At 56.4% G+C, this 14,182-nt stretch overlaps 1 long non-coding RNA gene across 5 annotated transcripts in view; it reads right to left on the bottom strand.

Moving 5' to 3' along the window:
• Nucleotides 1–14,182, bottom strand: part of LOC125081716 (uncharacterized) — a 270,307-nt gene that overhangs the window by 55,386 nt on the left and 200,739 nt on the right. The gene's annotated exons all lie outside the window — the stretch shown is intronic.

The following is a 14,182-nucleotide window of genomic DNA, read 5'->3' as shown; positions in this document are numbered from 1 at the left end:
GAGGAGCAATGTCTCCTGAGGGAACAAAGAAATACATGAAGCAAGAAGTCAGACAGTTGTAGGCGCCTGAGTGGCTCAGTCAGTTAAACATCCGACTCCTGATTTAGGCTCAGGTCAGGATCTCTGGGTTGCGAGATTGAGTCCCGAATCGAGCTCTGCACAGAATGTGGAGCCTGCTTGGGATTTTCTCTCTCCTTCCCCACACTCCCTCAACTCCAAGTTCAAAGATGAGGAGCCTGGCGTCATCAGGGCCACACTGCTGGGCCGGGGCAGTGTGAGGTCCCCCCGGCTGTCTGAGTCCAGGCTCTGCACTGCTGTCCACAAGGCGACAGTCCCTCCCAGGGAGCACAAGGGTATTTCAGAGAAGAGCCCAGGGTGGTGGAAGCGGATACACACAGAGCACACGGCGGGGCAGAGACGTGTGAGGACTGTGAGGACCCACGGTGGGCTGAAGCAGGAGAACACAGAGAAAACTGTCCCTGATGCAGACAGCAATAGAGAACACCTGAATGGTGATGCATCTGTGCGTGTCGACCTCTGAGAGCAAAAGCCCCCATATAAAACAAGCAGAGTAAGACAGGACTGAAGGGTAAACGTAAGGAGAGCTTGCCTGCTGACGTCGCTCGAGAAACATGCGTGAGGCTGACGCTGCAGCAAGGCCCTAGGGTTCCACACGCACAGTGTGTGAGCACCTGTCACAGTGTGACCCTCCAAATGTCTTAATTTATATTCAGTGACGACGCCGCAGCTAACTCTACGTACGACAGGCCTGGGATTCGGAGCCCCGAGCAAGGCTGCTCCGAACGAGGGAGACGGAGCTGAAGTGCTTTCACTGATGTTGATAAGTGACGGTCTCGGACATGATTTCTGTGCTTGGCAAACTTGGCAGGAATCGCTCAATGAGGAAGGTGGCCTCCCGCCCGGCCTGTGGTCCCTGAGGACACATCCAGGGTCCCATGTCCTCACCGCATGCTGAGTGCCCGGAGCTGAGCTGGGTAGGGATGGGCAGCGGTTGGGCGCCGGGCATGACAGTCAGGCCTGTCACAGGACCGTCTCTGCAGCTGGCGTCTTGCTGCTCATCCCGTGTGGGGTCAAACATTGCCAGCACTTGAATAAATAATGGACAGAGCCTGTCGTCCTGAGTGCTGAGGGCACAACACGGTGTGTCAGCTGGAGACGGAGGTGTGTGTGAACTCACCGAGTGTGTGGGCACAGAACCATCAGCCCTGCGGCGGAGGATGCCTCGAGTCCCTCCTCTGACCGCCTCAGGAAGCCCCCCCAATGCCCACCCCCAGTGCTCCCTGCAGCGTCTCACTCCCAGCCTCACCTGTCCAGCCACGGACTGCATGGGGGCGGACGGGGGGCATCTCAGCTGGTACTGCGGGGGGGTCCTCCTAGGGGTTCCAATCGAGGAGCCCAAAGAGGCAGGGGTGGAGTGAGGAAGGGCGGAGTGAGGCCAAGCAGCGGGGTAGAGCGAGCTCCCACGTTAGGCAGCTGACACGGTCTCCAGCACTGGGCCGCAAGTGCCCCGGCCCACTCGGGCTGTTCACACGGGATTCTCCAGGGAGGAGCCAGGAGCCCCTGTGAGTGTGACAAAGTCTGCATCTAGGGGGAGGGGACTCAACTCCATGAACGTTCCCACATAAGTCGTCTTTCCATGGACATTGGGTGAGGCCTCACAGGCTCCTGAGGCACAGAGGTTGCTCAGAAGGATCGCAGAGAGCACCTGGCCCGGGTGAGAAAGGGCCCCTTGGGCAGGTAAGCAGCAGCCCTGAGCTGGGACGAGGAGACCTGGGAGCGCACCTGCCTCTCGACAGCCCTGAGAGACAAACAGCCAGGGTGGGACGGTGGCCTTCCCCAGCCCCGGCATGTGGACTGTGTCTGGATTTGGGGAATTACATACTCTTGGCTTTATCTGTCCCAAGAGCCTGTCACGGACACACAGGTTGGACGTCACTGCCCAGGATGCTCTCACTTAGGAAACCTTTTCTCCCAAACCGCCCCTTCCCCCTGTTCTCCCAAAGAATGTGAAGATCTGACAGTAAATGCTTAGGTCAAGCAGATTCCAAAGCTGTAGCGAGAACCGGCACATGGAACACATGAGTTCCCAGAGCAGAGCCGGGCTCTGGCTTCGGGGAGCAGAGGACACGAGCGAAAGCCCGTCCACCAGCGGATGTGCCGTTGCAGTGCGGGAGCCGCTTCCATGTGACTATGGATGGGCCCTGACCCCAGGTCACCTCTAAAATCATTAGTACAGTCAGTGCCTCCCTTCTGTGGTTTCCCTTTGCACCCTAGCATCAAATGCAGGACTAACCAGCATGTCCAAAGTCTCTTGGCACCAAGGAACCGGAGTATGATTCTTACTCACATGAACACAGCTGTCTGGGGAAGGCTCAGCTCCACCAAGTGACCCAGGCTCCCAGGCTGACAGAGGCCTCACCTTCTCATAGCTGGACCTTGGAGGTCAAGTCCCTCTCAGCAGGCAACAGGGCAGATGCAGGGGGGACACCTCTGGCTCCTCTCTGCCTCAGCCCAAGTGCCGCTACATGCCTCCTGCTTTCAGCCCAATGGCTGGGACTGGTCCAGTAGTGCTGCCCATCAGCACAAAGGAAGGACGTGGGGACAGAAACAGTTTCAGGGGGGCGGGGGGCGTACCATGACCTCTGCCCTCATCCCACTCACATCTGGAGGGAAGGGATTCAGGGTCCTTCCATTTATACTCTTGTTTCTCTGACTAAAACAACAACAACAACAACACTCCACAAAGACTTCTTGGATACCAAATCCCAGAGAAAGAATGTATTTAAGAGGTCTTGTTACTGGGGTACCTGGGTGGCTCAGTCAGTTAAGCATCTGCCTTCAGCTCAGGTCATGATCCCAGGGCCCTGGGATTGAGTCCCACGTTGGGTTCTCTGCTCAGCGGGAAGCCTGATTCTCCTCCTCCCTCTGAATGCCTGCCTACTTGTGCTCTCTTTCTCTGTCAAAAAAAAAAAAAAAAAAAAGATGAAGAAGTCTTGTTACTGCAACTTTTTTTCATGACTTTGATTTAATTTGCAGAGCACCCAAGCAATGGGCGAAAGCAGGCACGGAAGTCCTGGCAGGATCCCTGGGCAAATGGAGCCCGAGGAGCCATCATGGGATGCTCAGAGCAGCCTTCCAAAAACCCGCCAAAATGGAGACAGAGCAACTCGCCAGTGTTGGAAGAAAGGCTCTGCTGAATGCACAGCAAACATCTTTATTCTGCAAATTTACTCAATATGAAGCACGCACTAAAGTGATGGGCTTTTGGTTGTTCATGGCGCTCTAGGGCCCCAGGAGAGAGGCTGCCCAAGCCCAGGGAGCAGAATGAGAGGCAGGAATCTGTCCATCAGTTCACACTAAGGCCGTATCTGTTATGAGTCGACGCTGGGGCAGCTCAGCTCTGTGGAGCCCACTCAGGCGTCTAAGGAGTGGCTGCACGTTAGCTAGTCTTACTGAGGCCCTGGCCAGCTGCACACCAGCCTGCTGGTCTGTGCTCAGCTCTGCCCCACATGCCTTTCGTCCTCCTGAACCAGCAGGCTCTTCTCAGGATCCCAGCAGGGCAAGGATGACTGGACAGCTCTTTGAAATTTGTGGTGGCATCTGCCCCCTAATACTTTTCTTCTTTTATGATTTGAGAGAGAAAGAGAGAGCATGAAAGGAAGGAGGGTCAGGGGAAGAAGCAGATACCCCACTGAGCAGGGAGCCTAACACAGGGCTCAATGCTGGGACTCCAGGATCACGACCTGAGCTGAAGGCAGACATTTAACCAACAGAGCCACCCAGGCACCCCTGTCCACTGATATTTCATTGGCCAAAGCACCTTGGATGACCAAGCCCAAAGTTCAAAATAAACCAGTATAATCCACCCATGGAGGTGGGAGAAGGACAGGCAGTATTTCAAACAGTCCTCTAACCTCCTCCAGCACACAGCACATGTGAGCCTGGGGCCGCCAGGCAGCATCCACAGCCCAGACCTGCCTGTGTCTGCTGCTGGTTGGGAGGTCCCGGTTCCCACCGCCCCATCGGGGGACGTGATGACTCCTGGTCCACTTGGTAAGTCGTGTTGTTTCCCTCTGATGACGATCCAATAAACATAAAGCATTTTTGCCAGGTCCTTCCCACGGCCACAGGCTCTGCCGCCTCCGGGTCCCCAAACTAGTTCACAGCGGGGGGTGAGGATTACAAGTGTCTTCATCAGCAGCGGGATGACCACTCACACGTCTGAGACGTTCCCAGCCCAGCCCCAGACCATCCCACCGAGGACGGTTTTCCGAGTGTGCCCTGCGTGTGAACGTGAAAGCTCATTACAGCCTGATCCCTCACTGTGAGTAAACACATCACACATTACTGTTCAGGAGGAGTTCGTGGAGGGACAATTTTTCTTTCTTAGAATCCTCTGATCAAAGATCTATTCCTCATATCGCAGTCAGAAGAAATCCGTATGTCGTAATTTGGTGTTTGTTAGAACGGTTGTAACTTGCTTGTTAAGTGTGGAGAAAAGCATTTCAGCCCCAGAAGCCTGGTGTCTTCAGAAAGTCAACTGAGAACACTCCCCTCCAACTGCCTTCCAGATTCAATTTCCAGCGCGGTAAGGGGCTGCAACTTGTAAGCCAGAACGCCTTGTGGCTCACCATCGCTCCTTCCTCTCTCTCCTGGCCAGGGTCCGTCCCAGTCTCAAACCCAAAGTGAAGGGCCAAGGCTAGGGGATCCCACCAGAAAGGGTATGGAACTGGGACTCACAGGTCAGTCTAGCCCGGGGCCCTTACAGACAACCACCTTACACGTGGAGAGAGGTACGCACAGGTCAGGAAGCAGGCACTGGTGGGCATGATCTAGCAAACCTCGAGAATGGTGATTACCCCTGGGGCCAGCTACACTGTTCTGCAAATGGTTAAATAAGAAATAAAAAAAAAATGAGGCGTGGCTGATGTACCCAGCAATGCTGAATGTGAACTTCCAGAAATGTTTTAAAAAGATGGAAAATAAACAAAGAGATGACCCCCTCAGAGCTCTTCACTGTTGGAATTTCTAAAGATATACATGAAGAAAGATGAGCAGGCTGAGAAGAAAAGTTCAAAGTACAATGAGGTATAGGTAATAAAGAAAACGGTATGCCTGGGGTAGGACTAAGTAACTTTTCCATGACAGTGATACCCAAGGAGGAAGTACCAAAAGGAAACAGAGCTAAAAGCTGTATATTCATAACCTATACACCAGAGAGCAATGACTGGCATTCATAATCATAATTTAGTAGACAGACAGAAGTATTAATGGATTCAGTTTAATAGATAAAATGCAAGTGGTGAAAGTGTACGTGATCTGGAACAAGAGACACAGGGTGCTTATCTTACATACAGGCAGAGGAAGAACAAGAATGAGAAAATTTGGGGCGCCTGGGTGGCTCAGTGGGTTAAGCCTCTGCCTTCAGCTCAGGTCATGATCCCAGGAATGGGATCGGGCCCCGCATTGGGCTCTCTGCTCAGCAGGGAGCCTGCTTCCTCCTCTCTCTCTGCCTGCCTCTCTGCCTACTTGTGATCTCTGTCTGTCAAATAAATAAACAAATAAATAAATAAATCTTTAAAAAAAAAAGGAATGAGAAAATTCTCGAGGACGTAAGGTGCTCTAATTCTGCGCATGCACGCACGCGCGCGCACACACACACGCACACACGTACATTTCTGTATGTGTTTAAAATATCTTTAGAAGGTCTATCAAAACCAGCCTTGTCTCCGGGGGGAACTGGGCAGTCATAGGTCGGTGTGCTGTGTGGGGAGAGTGGCGTCCATGCAAAGGACACACAGGCTCCCCGTGAGAGGAGACATCCCACAACTCTGCCAGCCATGAGCTTAGAGTTAACTCAAGGAGAAACAGCCCCGCAGAAGAGAAAACAGGCTCATGGGGGAGCTGGCCTCGAGGCAGGGGAACCTGCGCACATTTATGGTGATGGGAAAAAGCCAGGGGAAGACGGACTCCAGGAGGGGTGGCATCTCTGAGGGACAGAGGTGAGGTGGCAGGACTCTGGCCCAGCACCTGTGATACAAGCCTGTCTTTGTTCTCAGCTACTGCTCCTTCCGTACCCAGTTTTTAAATATTTGGAGATTCTCCTTGGAGGGAGAAAAGAAAGGGCTCTGGAGGTCCTAGGCTGTAGAAAGATGGAGATCCGGAAGGGGGTGTAGACAACTGAGATGAGCTTTAGAAAAACTCTGCCCAGGTGAGCAGTGAGGAGGGCAGAGCTCTGTCACTGCCTAGCCCGAGTGGGCTGGAGGAGCGTGGGAAAGCTGGACTTCAGGGTCACACCTGTGACGGGGCAGGTGGCCTCACCATGAACAACAGTCATCCCACTGACATGTTTGCGCTGGACTGCATGGTCCTTCCATCCCAGTGAGCTAATGCCTTTCTCCACCTGTGGGACCTGAAAGGGCAAAACTGCCTTCATAAAATCACAGACACCGACGCTGGCCCCAGAACAGACCAGTCAGTTATGAAAGCTTCCGGCTTGGGAAATTTTGCTTATCAGGCTTCTCCTGAGGCCCAGCCATTTCCAGCACAGAAAGCAGCCACTAATCCACCGAAACCGGCGAGTACGGGATGTGGCAGGTGCGGTTTACGGTTGTTAATTCTACGTAAACAGACTCAGACCCACAGCGCAGTGCAGCTCCTCCCACTCCCGCATGCAGGCGCCTCGGCAGAAGCATCCTTCTCGGCACGCACTTCCCCCAGACGCCCCCACTTCCCAGGCCTCCCTCTATCGGCCCCACCCCTGCCTGACCTGGAGACATCTGGGGTCCTGTGCACGGCGTCTCCCCGCATTACAACAGCACTCATCGACGGCTGTTGATCATCTCAAGATCAAAACCTTCCCTGAACAGACACACAGCGACTCTCTCCTTGTTGCCTTAACTCCGTGCCACGTGTCCTTGGGCCCGTGTCTCAGGCACACGATTCCCAATGTGGTCCATGCCTGGTAACAAGCCTTGGCGCACGGACGGACGTGTGAGTCCAGCCAGGCCGTGGGGAGACCGGGACACTGAATCCTCAAGCTAGCGGCACGTCAAGCCCGTCCGCTGCGGCTCCTGAGCTACAAGGCAAGCCTCACGACGTTAGGAGGTATCGTGACCCCACAAAGAGGGCTGCCTCTCCGGAATGCCGCGAACCCGGAGGAGGGCAGAGTGCTGTGCGAGGAGAGCCACTCCCTGCAGAACCGAGGAGAGCCTCCATGCCCGAAGCTAACGACCCAAGGACGGTTCATTATCTGCATCAACACACGTGTTTGCGTTGAAGCCAGTTCTAGTTAGAGTTCGTGTCACCAGGAAGTGAAAATAAATTCTCAACCACAGTTGTGCCTCCAGCGCCCACGCGGGGGAAACAGAGGCAAGAGGGGTAAAGAGACAGCATCCTGATGATGTGAGCTGGTCTCCTAGTCAGCACCAAGGACATCTTGGTGGATAATTAGTGCATGAAAGGATGAACGTGCACACGTGTGACAAGCCCACAACGTGTGCCCCCGAGCACCCCGGACGGGACAAACAGGGGCTCCGGGAAGACCCGGCAGATGTCATCGCTGCAGATGGGAGGATCAAGACGGGTGACCTTGAGCTGGGATGGCAAAGAGGGGCTGGGTTTGCAGTGAGAACTCCTGACAACAGGCAGTGTGAGCAAGGGTCCTGGGGCCTACCGGCAGGGTGACGGGAGTCTGTAGGTGCTGGGGAGGAGGGTGCATGGGGGTGAGGGAGGGTGAAGCAGGAGGGAGAGCGGCTTGAGTCCTGGTCAGGAGCACCCACAGCAGGGTCCAGCCAGGTAAACAGGAACCACTGAGGTGCTCCGCCCCGGGAAGGGTTCATGCAGGCACTGGCGAGAAACGCTGAGACGGCAGACACTGGCTCGGAAGCAAAGGTCAGCCAGCCCAGCAACCTGCCGCCAAGCCTGGGTCAGAGAGACCAAGACAGAGGTGGGGTTCCACACTCCATGCATGGGGGCGGGGAGAGGCCCGGCAGAGATGCAGCCGTTACAGGCACAGAACCGGGCAGAGAGAGAGACTCAGGTTCGCTTCCCGACCCTCCAGCACTGCCTCCTACGGACGAACCCAGGCAGAGACCAGCCCATCCCAGAGACCCTGGGAAGTGCAGAGGTGAGGTCTGAGGGCAAACACGCCCTGCATGGGTGTGTCCTTCAGAATGACCCACCAGGCCAAACCCTGAGACTCCCGAGCTTTCTAGAAGTCCCCCACGTGCTGCTCTGAAAACATCACTCTTAATGAAGGAGGCAGACAGCTGCTAGAAAAACAGCATCCTCCGGAGAGCAACAGCAAATGCAGTTAAATAATCAAAATCCGATTCCTTTCAGTCTAGACATGCGATTTCATACAATTATCATTTCAAGAGCAATATGTGCATAATGGCTCTCCCTCAAATGTGATTTTCTTCCCCAGAAAAGGATTAGTGGGACAAACTGAGCCGGGGCACAAATCCTGTTCACAAGCGACTGGGAAGAGGCGAGGTCCCCACCTCTCTATGCCGAGGGCCCTGCTGATACACCAAGGACACACGCCAGGTCACCGACCGGGGCTCCAGTGAGCAGCAGCCCGCTCTGCCCTGTGCCCAGGCAGACGCAGGAGCCTGGGCGTTCCACGTGGCCTGGGGCTGTGGCCGCTCATTACAGCATCCTTCTCCCCAACCCGGCCCCCACGGGCTTGAGGACGGTCACCATCAGCGGAAGGGTCAGAGGAGGGTGAGGGGCCCGCCCTTCAGGGGACACGAGAGAGACCGGGGTGAAGCACCCACCCGAGTCTCTCTGGTTGTGTTCACGGGAAAGTGTCTGCACTGGCGCTCGTGTGGTGTGTGCACGTGGGTCCCAGCGTGCGGACCGGCCCGCGCCCTGGAGGGGCCATGTGCCTGCTGGCGCAGCGCCCGACGAGCACGGGTTTCCTCTGGACCCCTACTGGCCGCCCGGCTGCCCCGCCGAGGCCAGCGGCAGGAGGGACCCTCAGAGGACACACCGCCCCCTCCCAAAGCCCCTCCCGTGGAGTGGACACGGCCCAGACCAGGTGCCCTTCCGGCGGCCGCGCACCCACCTCACCTGCGTCCGGCGGACACGCGGAGCCCCACGCGGGTCTGGGCGGGTCTGAGCCCGCGCATTTCCAACACGCTCCGGGGCAGGCCGACGCTGGGCCGCAGCTGTGACGTGGGGACACTCTGGAGCCTGTCGTGGGCAGAGACTCGGCCTCAGTGCCTCGGAAGGCCACTCAACCAGACCCCGGGCTGCGGCCCCTCCCTGTGCCCCGGGGACAGCGCGGCCTCTGATAGGCGACTCCGTCAGTCCCCGACGCCATCTTCCTCCAGGCTCCCTTCCTGCGCAGAGGCTCACGGGAGGCTTCTGATTGGTGGGCCTGGACCACGTGGGAGGGCAGGGCCGGCTGCAAGGGAAGCCGGGAGAGCAGCGCGTGGTTTTTACCTTTGCAGGTGACTCAGCTCGGAGGACGAGTCCACGTGGGAAAGGAGCTGCTGGGTGACTACGGTCGGGCCTCCTCCTGGCGGGCTTCGCCCAGAGCCCAAGCTCGGGGACAGGACCTGCAGGCCACCCTCTGCCTCCAGCACGCACAGCTCCCTCCGCACGGCAGCACACGAGGCCTGGCCCCCACCGGCGTTGCTGGAACATTCTCTCCCACAGCTCCATGCAGGCCTGGCGCGGCATCACCCCAGGCATATGCCGGGATGCTTTAGAAGAAGCTGTCGCCTGCCTCAGGCCACAGACGACATTCTGGGATCAACATCACCGCTGGTATCGCTGGTGATGACGGCGAAGGGGAGAAGCTCCCAGGCCGCAAGGTGAAGACGGGCGTGTGCGTCCGTCCGCCTTGTCTCCCTGAGCCCTCCCTGAGAAGCGTTACGTGTGAGAGCCACGGAACATCAGTACCAACTCAGTCTTCAGATGCGTCGCTTTCACAGGACAGAAGCAGCACCGAGATGAGATCCTTTTAGAAAATACAGTAGCTTGCGCACATCCCACAGTTTCCAAATCTGTTTCTTTTCTCCCCATTTGTAGGGGGTTGATCTGTTGGTGCTTCGTGCTGTTTGCTAAGCAGAGGGCAGCGTGGGCGCTCAGAAAAGGTGTCCTCACCTGGTGGTCTGGGCTGACTCAGCGCGTCCCACCCTCATTAGATGGGGATGCTGGAGACCGTCTCTCCTGGGCAGTGGACCTCTCCTTCTTACCTCCTCTTCGGTCTGTCTCCTGTCCCCGAGTGAGAGCCACCCAAGTACCGTGCACACACACCTGGCCTCAGTCTCTGTCTGCGCCTTGCAGAACCGGAATCATCTCCTTTGTCTCCTACTGCCAACCTAACCAATCACCACCACGTCCGTGGCTCAGACACAAATTTGTCCCGCAGCTGTGCAGGGGAGCCGTGGGACATGGGGCTCGCTGGGCAAAAACCACTGTCTCACCTGGCTGACTTTCTTTCTGAGGCTCTGGGGCAGGATCGCTTCCTTGTTCATTCGGGCTGTTGGCAGAATTCCTGCGGTTGTAGGACTGCTTCCCTGTTTCCTTCTGGCTGTCAGCCGAGGGCCCTTCCACTCGGAGGGGCCGTGTGAGTGTCTTGGCTCAGGGCCCCCTGCTCCGACTTCAGAGATCCTCTCAGCTACACATCTGCCCTCCTCCTCCCGCCTGGTCTCTGGCCCGTGGGGCAAGGTCCTCCCAGTTTCAGGACCCACGGACTAGACTGGCCCCACAAAGGTATTCTGGAAGGTGCTCCGCTCACCACAGTCTCCCCGGGTCCCAGGCTGTTGCTTCCAGTCACCATGCCAGAGGGAGGAAGGGTTCACCCTGAAAATCAAACACTCTGGGATAGAAGTGACCCATGACACCTCCACTCAGCAATTTCATTATTTTTGGCCGGTGAAACTGACTCCAAGTCATGGGAATAAGTCAGTTTTCCAGTGGGGCTAATGCGCAGCACTGGGCACAGAGCAGTCATCGGACCCTGAGGGTCCAGAAGGGATGCCCGGTGGACCCAGGTTGGGGGAGCCTCGAAGGTACGGAAGAACACAAGGAAGGTGAAGCCTCAGACGTCCGTGGAGGTGGGTGAGAGTCTGAGTGCCCTGTAGGCTCAGCCTTTGTGCTCTCAGCTTCCTGCTACACTGGGTTCTCCCAGCAGCAACAAGAGGGTACCACCCAGCAGCCAGTCTGGGCACCTTCTCCACCTAGGGAGACCCCTGTTACCATAGGATGTTCTCACTGCATCTGGACAGAGAACACTGGGGCTGCTGTAAGCCCATCTCAGGCTGGCGTTCTAGAAGTTCTGCCAGAGTCCCTCACTCTGATGACACTGCTGGAGCCCTGGTTCCATCCGTGCCTGAGTGTGCCGGGCGGGATCCCCTTTGCGGTGAGTTCTGTCAATTCCAGCACGAGGACCCTCCCCACAACAGGTGGAAAGCTGTGGAGCCGAGGTCCAGGTCATGATCTACCCATCGCACGTGGCCCTGAGCCTCACTGCAGGGCATCGCCATCATTATCTGTCGGGAATGCAGGGGCGCCCAGGTTGTGGGGACAGAAGGGCGCTGCCTCAGCTTCTGCGGCCTCCCTGACCTCCCTGACCTCCCCGACCTTCTAGCCTCTGCAACCTATGCATCCGGCGCTGCCTCTACAGGCTCCCTGGTCTCTGGGGCCCCCCTGGCCTCTGGCCTCTGCAGCCTCTCTGGAACTCTGGAACCCCCGACGAGACACTGGGCACAGGGACCAGCTTGCCCGCAGCAGGTGTGGCATCAAGGCGGCCCGAGCACTGGGCCCCGACATTGCCCCGGGGCAGCACCACGTGCATGGCCGCGTTCAGGACATCTTGCAAGCACGAGGCCGGCATCCCTGGGAGCCGGTGCACGTGCGGGCGCTTGGGAGCCGCTGGCCTGGGTGTAGACAGTGCACAGAGAACACGGGTGTGCAGCACAAGTGAGCGACAACACACAGCGGGCCGTGTGCAAGGACCGCAGGGTGACACATTCAGGGGGCACCGAGAAAGCACGGACACAGCGGTCACAGGCAACACTGGAAGCAACCCACCCACCACCCCATGCGTGCACCTGCGAGCCGCACACAGAGATGGCGGACAGGTGGGCAGGACCATGTGAGCCTGGCCGGCATCACACCCAGAGAGTGCCCACCTGGAGCTAGCTCGCACGTGCAGATGCACACTCAGGGAGCACGGCAGGAGCACAGCCTCAGGAAACATGCCGGCATCACCCTTATTCGGTGGGACACACGCAGGTAACACACAGCAGCCGCCCTTCACACCGTGGGAAGTTCACAAGGCAAGCAGACCGCTAAGCTGCGGGCAGTTCCCCAGGTGACACAGATGCCTGCAGATCAGCCCCAGTGACAGCACAGCCATGACCTGTACACAGGCTGACACCGGTCCCCAGACTCAGACGTAAAATGGGAAGGACCAGATACCTGCAAAGATCCCTTTCAACCTGAGCATGGGGTGCTCTGGCCAGCTGTGTTGGGAGACCGGGGTGTGGAGGGGAGAGGGGCCGCTGGGGTTCAGTGCTTGGTCCTGAGAGGGAGATGGGGGTGTGGGGGTGAGTCCTCCTTTGTCTGCTCCCTGCCTTCAAGTTTACAGCTTAGAGAGGAACACAATTGGAATGACCACTCTAAAGACACAGATTTACGAACTGTAATGGATACTGTGGTAGAAAATTACAGGGATCTTTGGGAGCATGTGACGGACACTTGGGCAGCTGACATCTGAAAGCATTGTACTCAAAGTAGTGGCATTCCAGGCAGAGTGAGCAGCAGGTGTAAAGGCCCCGAGGTGGGAGCATCAGACCCCTGGGACACAACAGTCATCATCATAAGAACAGCGGAGATTACACAGGGCTCACTGCTGTGAGGACACCTCACATTTTCTCAGTGCGGCCTTAAGAGTGAGGACCACTCGTTGAGCAACTGCCCATCCTGTAAATGTGGATTCTGAATCACATGGGGAGAAATGCCATGGGAACATCCCTGGAGGGACATGCAGACCTGGTTATGAAAAAGGAAATAAAGGTGAATGTCCAACAAAGAAGTGTCACTCTTGGGCTCATGTAGGACTTTGACCAGGGATGAGGCCTTGACCCAAAGAGAACATGTATTCTGGGCCTACTGGCCCTGGAGACCATGGCTCTGGAGAGGAAGGTGGAAGGAAGGTGAGCTCCGAGAGGAGAGGTTGAGACTGCGCAAGACCTCTGCTCACTCCTCGCACTTCCCCGTGCTTAGGCTTGGGTGGAAAGGAAATGTCCAGAATGCAAGGAGGACAGAGGGGCTCTAATAGTTCTCAGAGTGGCTGCCCATTACGATCACCTGAGAGGCTGTGGAAGGACTGCCTCCTGGCTCTTAGCTTCAGAGCCTGGAGCACAGCCGGAAGTGAGGATGGTCAGACTCCACAGGTGACTCACGAGTGGCAGAGACTGTGATCCACAGACAAAGTTAATCTCTGTGCAAACCTACAGTGTCTCCATTCCCTAAACACCGCCTGAGAGCCCTACTTCATTTTCATCTGTCACATTTTTATCCACCCTGTAAAAAAACCCTGTTGATTCCACGACTCATATTAAGTACCTGTTGATTTTCATATCCTCCTTGGGAGAAATCAAGGTCTAACCTGGGTTGCCCCTTCTCCCGTTAGCTGTGATTTTTCTCAAGATATTTTTGGTGATGGTGAGGCTGCAGTTGAAGTCATAGAAGTCCTCACCTTTCTAAGGCTGGCCAGAGGAAGTGAGCGAGAGCGGGTCACTGAGCCCCAGTGGGGAGGTGAGGGTTCCAAGAGCATCACCCATAACTGTTCAGAGCTTTCTCCTCTACCTCTGCCCATCCATCCATCAGTCCGGCCATCCCTGCATCCCTCCCTCTGGCCCCCCACAAGGACCAGTTTCTGATGGACATCTCTGCAGAAGCCTGGGCACACGGAGCCGAAGGGGAGGGAACCAGCACCCAGACCCACCCCTCCCAGGAAGGAGACAGTGGTACAGTCCGTCTGAACAAATCTGATCATGATGGAACAGGTTTACTCAGAACTGACCAGGAGTGGATGTTGTACAGTCAGTTAAACTGGATACAGGAATTCAGCTTAGGTGTATTCTTAAAAAAAAAAAAAAAATCATTTTTTCATGGCTAAAAATTTCCTAAAGTCAAT

This window comes from Lutra lutra, chromosome 12 (assembly GCF_902655055.1).
Source record: "Lutra lutra chromosome 12, mLutLut1.2, whole genome shotgun sequence".
In the NCBI taxonomy this organism is placed as follows: domain Eukaryota; kingdom Metazoa; phylum Chordata; class Mammalia; order Carnivora; family Mustelidae; genus Lutra; species Lutra lutra.
Note: the sequence above shows the minus strand (reverse complement) of the source record. Positions and strands in the feature narration are given on the sequence as shown.